Raw genomic sequence first — 6,419 nt, 5'->3', positions numbered from 1 at the left:
GGTTGCCAGGGGCTGGAGGTGGGTGGGTGGCAGGTAGGAAGGGACTGCTTAATGGGTACAGGATTCTCTTCTGGGGGAATGAAAGGTTTTGAAACTAGATAGGGGTGGTGAATGCACAACAGTGTGAACATACATTCATGCCTTTAGCGCATTGAATTATTCACTTTAAGACAGCATGAATTGTTAATTTCTGTTATGTGAATTTCACTGCAATAAAAAACAAAGTACAATCTTCCCTTGATTTACACGTTAAGTGCATTTTCAGAGTTCAGTGAATATTAAAATCGTGCAAGTAATGCTTGAGGTTTTGTATGTAAATACAAGTTAGGGTCCAGGCTCAGATAAATTATAAATAGGTGTTTCTCCTCCAGGATTGTCTGGTGGGACAGTCAAATGTTGGGCAGGAATTTGTTGAGCAGAACAGCCCTGTCCATTACAGAAGGTCTGGAGTCTCCATGCCTGTTTCCAGCATGCGCTGCCCTTGGGGAAGTACAGCTGAGGCCGGTGGCCCAGGGGCGAGTGACAGTGCTCCGTGTCTTCGTCCTTCCAGCAGCTGCCACAGTCTATGCCCCCACCTGCCAGGTCCCTGTGTTCAGCGCCTCTGTGCTACCTCGCTGTTCTGCTCCAGGAATGGCTAAAGGGAATCCCGGCGAGAGCTGTGGGATAGCGTTAAACACTTTACACCCTCTCCTCATTTAAAAGAGACAGGTGGTACTTCATTCCCACGGTGACAATCCTAATGCTCTTAGCAAGCCATTGGCTTTGGGACCTTGTGACATTTTGTTTTTGTTTTCCAAAGCACTAGAGCCAAAGCCAGGGCAGTTAATACGCTGTTTCTTTGGTGGTGGAGAAAGATGCTACCGCTAATGCTGTTTGGCCTGATCAGGCTGGCTAGTCTTTTAGAAACTGTGTTCTCTTTGCTTTCCCTGCTTCACCTCCCCAAAGGCACCTTTGGGCCAGACTTTCTCTGCGGTCAGCTGCAAGGCAGCCTACTGACAGCTTGGCTCTGGCAATGCCTCCCTGTTTAACCCACAAACCCTTGGGGAAGAATCTCCAAAATGGAGGTGCTAGGAGAGAGAACGGCCTGGAACGTGAAGAGTGTGACTGGTCAGTTCAGGCACACCCTCAGGAATATGCTCTTCTTTGGTTCCTTTAAGACCTACACTGTGTCTCTAGCTGCACATCTGAGGGGCCCTGCGAAGGGCCAGGCTGGGAAGGGCTGGGCACATGAGCACCTCTTGAGGACACAGGTCTTGTGTTGATCCACTGGGACCAGGCCAGGGGGACCCTGGGTTGGGCAGAGGATCCAGGCAAGAGGAAGGGTGGAGAGAGAGGACCCTGAACCAGCCCTGAGCCTGCCACTCGGGAAGTGAGAGGGAGGAACCTAGAAAGACCACATCCAGCATCTGGGAGTGATTTCCTCTGTCAAAACCAATGCGTGTCTCTGATGTTTTTTCTCTGAGCCCAGCTCTCTGCCTCTTGCCATCATTTTCTTCAGATGTTTACTAGGAGCTCTAGGCCAGCCACGTGGCAGCAGCCTCATTTGTTTTTATTTAGTTTTTATGGATTTGCGCTGTTTTGTACATAAAAAGAACCAAACGAACATTAACTGCTAACCACTCATAACCTGCCACTTGCATGTTCGAGCTTCATCTGTGCGCACACCTCCTTGGTGGGAACAGACCGTGTGGGGTGTTTCTTCATTCGTTTGCATCATTTCACATACACCTGGCTTGCACTCTAACTGCCCAGGTAGGATTCTTTCATGAGAAAACATCACAGGCACCCTGGTCATCCTTCTATTGCCTGATGATGTCCAGGGGATCCCAAATTTCCTTTTATGTAAAGAACAATTTTCTAACCTTTCTTATCATACTTGTTATGTATATTCCTCCCAGAAGAAATTGCCAAGTTAAAGCGTATGAACTCTGCCGCTCTATTTAGACGTTCCCAAATAATTCCAGAAGGATGAGCCCATTACTCACTGCCCTTGGGGAACCAGGATACCTCTCTTGCTGTCATCGTTCAATCATTCATCCAGTACAGGAGTTTGCTGAGCGACTACTGTGAGCAAGCATCACGTCGAAGCTGGGGGAATGGTGGCAAACAAGAGGCAGGCCCTCGTCCCTGGCCTTGTGCTCCGCCCCCTGCAGTGGTTTCTCGAGCTACGGTCCTGAATCACCACACTGGAGTCTCCTGGGGTGGGTACTTATCAAAAATGCATATTCCGGGGCTTCCCTGGTGGCGCAGTGGTTGAGAGTCTGCCTGCTAATGCAGGGGACACGGGTTCGAGCCCTGGTCTGGGAAGATCCCACATGCCGTGGAGCAACTGGGCCCGTGAGCCACAACTGCTGAGCCTGCGTGTCTGGAGCCTGTGCGACGCAACGGGAGAGGCCGCGATAGTGAGAGGCCCGCGCACCGCAGTGAAGAGTGGCCCCCGCTTGCCGCAACTGGAGAAAGCCCTCGCACAAAAACAAAGACCCAACACAGCCAAAAATTAAAAAAAAAAAAAAAAAAAAATGCAGATTCCTGGGCTTCCCTGGCGGCACAGTGGTTGAGAATCTGCCTGCCGATGTAGGGGACATGGGTTCGCGCCCTGGTCTGGGAAGATCCCACATGCCATGGAGCAACTAGGCCCGTGAGCCACAACTACTGAGCCTGCGCATCTGGAGCCTGTGCTCTGCAACAAGGGAGGCCACGATAGTGAGAGGCCCGCGCACCGCGATGAAGAGTGGCCCCCGCTTGCCACAACTGGAGAAAGCCCTCGCACAGAAACGAAGACCCAACACAGCCAAAAATTAAAAAAAAAAAAAAAAAAAAGCAGATTCCTGGGACTTGCCCCCCCCCCCCCACTACTGAATCAGAATCCCTAGGTACAGAGATCTGCATTTCCGATAAAATTCCCCAATGCACATTACACGTGAGCACAGCTGATCTAATGGAAATGAGCAAAAGTTCCCTTCTGCTCGGAAGGAAACAAGAAGGGCCCAGGATGGAATGTGGGAGACTGGGTTGATGGATCGGCTGGAGAAGGGAGATGACAGAACTGTGCAGGTCTTCTTGACAGAATGTCACCTCCTGCAGGACCCAGACAAAGCCACTGAACCGAGGGCAGGCTGTGACGAATGAGCCAAGCGGGTAGATCATTTTATGCTGCAGTGGGGTAGGTCCCTGCTGCGGGTGGAGCAGCCTGGGCCACAGAGCAGGATTAGAGCATTTTCTGGCGTCCAGATCGCTGTTTCAAATTAGTTGAGTGAAGCCAAGCAGCGCTGGGGAGGGGGAACATGTGGCTCTGCTCAGCGATGGAGTCGTGAAGGGTGCGAGCGCCCACCAATTCTCTGTGCGCAACCTGACCATTGTGCATGGTGGACCAGCCAGCCTGTCTAGGAGGATGGCTACGCGGGTCAGGATGGATGGGATGGAGAGATGGAGAGAGGAAGCAGCAGCTGAGGAGTCATCAGGCTGCTCTGCCAAGTCAGGGGAACGTCCAGACTTCACCGTGTAAACTGGGGCAGCCTTGGACCAGCTGTGTGGGAGTGGCTTGGGCATGCCACAGGCAGGATGGGCAGGGCTAATGCAAGCTGTGGCTCTGGGACAGAGGAGTTATAAACCTGAAATAGTCCAGTGTGGGGTCCCAGGAATTGCCCCAGGCTTGTGACAGCCAGTGGCCAAAATTGAGATGTGCTTATCTTTCTCCAGATAGGGCTGACCCCCTAAATGACATGTCAACCTGGAGAGTTGGTGTTTCCCATAGTGCACAGCTTCTGAATTGCATGGCTTCTGAATTGACCAGGCACACACGCCCAAGATTCTTTCGGCATTTTTTTGGGACGCTGCCATTGAATGATGACCCTGGTCCCAGTGGTAGACTCAGCTTTTGTTTATTTCCCTATTTGGAACAGTCTCCTTGAGGTGGTGTAAGTTTGTGCCCCCAAACCAAAAGCAGGCGGGGGCCTTATTGCATTGCTCTCAATAGATACCAGCATCCCTTTTGCATGGATGGCACACAGCAAGCTGCGTTTCTGATTTTGTCCAGATTAGCAGTTAGTCCAGCATCCATTTTCATTAAAGCCTGAGTTACTGCACATGGTACAGTTTGAGTTCCAGTTTGGAGATGCTCCATGTGTGCCTCTATTTCTTAATTCAGGAAAATGATCATCAGTTATTTTTTTCTGGCCTGACCCTATGGTCTGATCATGTAAGGGCAAATTAGTCAACCCAGCACAGGCCATGGATGGTCTTTGGATGTCAAAGTGACTTCTGGGGGCACAGAGGGGAAGGCCTCCAGACATACAATTCCCCAGGGCCTTTCTACCAAACACTGAGATCTGCTCACATCATCTCACCAGGGGCAGCTCACGTTTTCCATCCACTTGGGGTGGTGGTGAGGATGAGCCTAGCTATAGAAAGACCACGCTAGCACACAGGAGGTACCTGTGACCTCACTCATATGAACTCAGACTGCTTTCCATCTGTGCTGGGAATGAGAGCATGTGTGTACGTGTGCAAGTAAGTGTATGTTTCCTCAAAGAGCACAACTGTAGTCTTCGGTTGAAAAGTAGAGAGCTAACACAAACGACTGGGGAAGAACACCTATTGATCAATAGTGATGCTGCATTTGGTACCTGCTTGAAAGGAATCATTAATCGTAAGTCACCAAAAAGAGAACAGAGGAGAGAGCATACACTTTCCACCCTTGAATCTCTCACTGTTGCCTTTCACAGGAACAGTTTCTCATGCAGAAAAATCTGTTTTCAGTTGGACTGAAAAGCTGCCCCTTGAGTCATAAATGCCTCTATATTTGTAAGGCTCTTCACAGTTGACAAAGCATTTTTGCAAAGTTTTCTCATTTGATCCTACCCACAGGGGAGGAGTGGCTAACCCAGGACTGCACAGCTAGAAAATGGCACAGTGGAGCTGGATTCCACCTCAGAGGAGTCCCTGTTCAGTTTGGGTGGCAGCTGAAGCTCTAAGACCAAGGCTGCCGTGGTAGTGGAGAGGCTGTTGAACTTGACGTAGGAGAGGCCCATAGTTTACATCTTGCCCTGCACTTTGACTCTAGGGAAACTCTCAGCCTCGTTTCCCCTCCTGGGCTGAGGGTGGTGAACCAGACCTATCTCAGCAAACAAAAATGGTAAAGTGAGCTTTCTTATCCTTTGTACAAAGGGACTGTGCAAATATCAAAACAACAAAAAATGGAGTCCTGGAATAGTTTTTAGATACAACCACTCATCTGACCCTTTACTCTCAGAAGCAAATCAGTTTCACCTCCCCCAAAGGTGGGTCATGCCCACAACACCTGTTAGCCTCCCACAAGGAGGGATGACCCCCGCTGAACAGCCAAAATCGAGTATCAGCAGATTTGCTTCAGCAAGGATGTTTCCTGGTTTCTGGGCAATTGTTGTCACCCCTGGGACACAAGGGTCATCCTCAGAATCACGCAAGTTAATAATATTCATATGAATATGAAGCAAGGGCCTTTGTAGACTCAATGTTTCATTGTTTCAATGCATTTTGATATTAAATGAATAAGTAATGTGAATTACATCTAAACGACTGAAATATGCAAGTCGGCATCTGTTCTTTTTAAGTCAACAACTCCAGCTTATTATTAATACTATTATTATTAAAGGCTACAGACATAGTCTTTTTCCATAGTCATTTCTTCAATCAGGAAAGTAATCTTTTTTTTTAAATATTTTTTTAACATCTTTATTGGAGTATAATTGCTTTACAATGTTGTGTTAGTTTCTGCTGTATAACAAAGTGAATCAGCTGTACATATACATATATCCCCATATCTCCTCCTCTGACTGGTGTGAGGTGATACCTCATTGGAGTTTTGATTTGCATTTCTCTAATGATTAGTGACGTTGAGCATCCTTTCATGTGCAAAAATATGGAACACTTCATGAATTTGCGTGTCATCCTTGCGCAGGGGCCATGTTAAACTCTGTATCGTTCCAATTTTAGTATATGTGCTGCCGAAGTGAGCACAAGAATGTAATCTTAATTTGTCACTATCTGATGATCACTGAGCTACATTATTGGTTTCCTATTTATACATGTATTCAATGCCTATCATCTCTGGACACAGGTGAACAGCTAATATTGCTAAGAATATCACTCTGAGCGAAGCTTCCATTCTTTTGTTTCCTTTGTAAATAATTATGCTAAATTTGTACCAACCATCTCCCCCATATTTCCCCGAATTTCCATACGTGGAACTGAGCTGATTTAATAAAATAGACCAAAGACGCAGGCACCCTTTTCTTCTTGCCTGGCTAAATTGACCACAGTGCACCTCAGAGGCAACTAGCCATACAGGGCGGAGAGTACTTGACTGCAACGTGCAAGCTGAACTTCAGAGCGCCGACTTCCCCGCTGTTTGACAGCGAGCTCCTCCGCGGGCGAGAGGA

The 6,419-nt window shown here is 48.3% G+C and overlaps 1 non-coding gene across 1 annotated transcript; it reads right to left on the bottom strand.

Moving 5' to 3' along the window:
- Positions 1 to 5,893: 5,893 nt before the first annotated feature.
- On the bottom strand, positions 5,894 to 5,997 carry LOC133078965 (U6 spliceosomal RNA). The gene has a single exon (XR_009697984.1). It is a non-coding gene; the product is annotated as a U6 spliceosomal RNA (small nuclear RNA).
- Between the last annotated feature and the right edge of the window lie 422 nt (positions 5,998 to 6,419).

This window comes from Eubalaena glacialis, chromosome 1 (assembly GCF_028564815.1).
Source record: "Eubalaena glacialis isolate mEubGla1 chromosome 1, mEubGla1.1.hap2.+ XY, whole genome shotgun sequence".
NCBI classification, from domain to species: Eukaryota; Metazoa; Chordata; class Mammalia; order Artiodactyla; family Balaenidae; genus Eubalaena; species Eubalaena glacialis.
The sequence above is the reverse complement of the archived record's forward strand: the minus strand, read 5'-3'. Positions and strand labels throughout refer to the sequence as shown.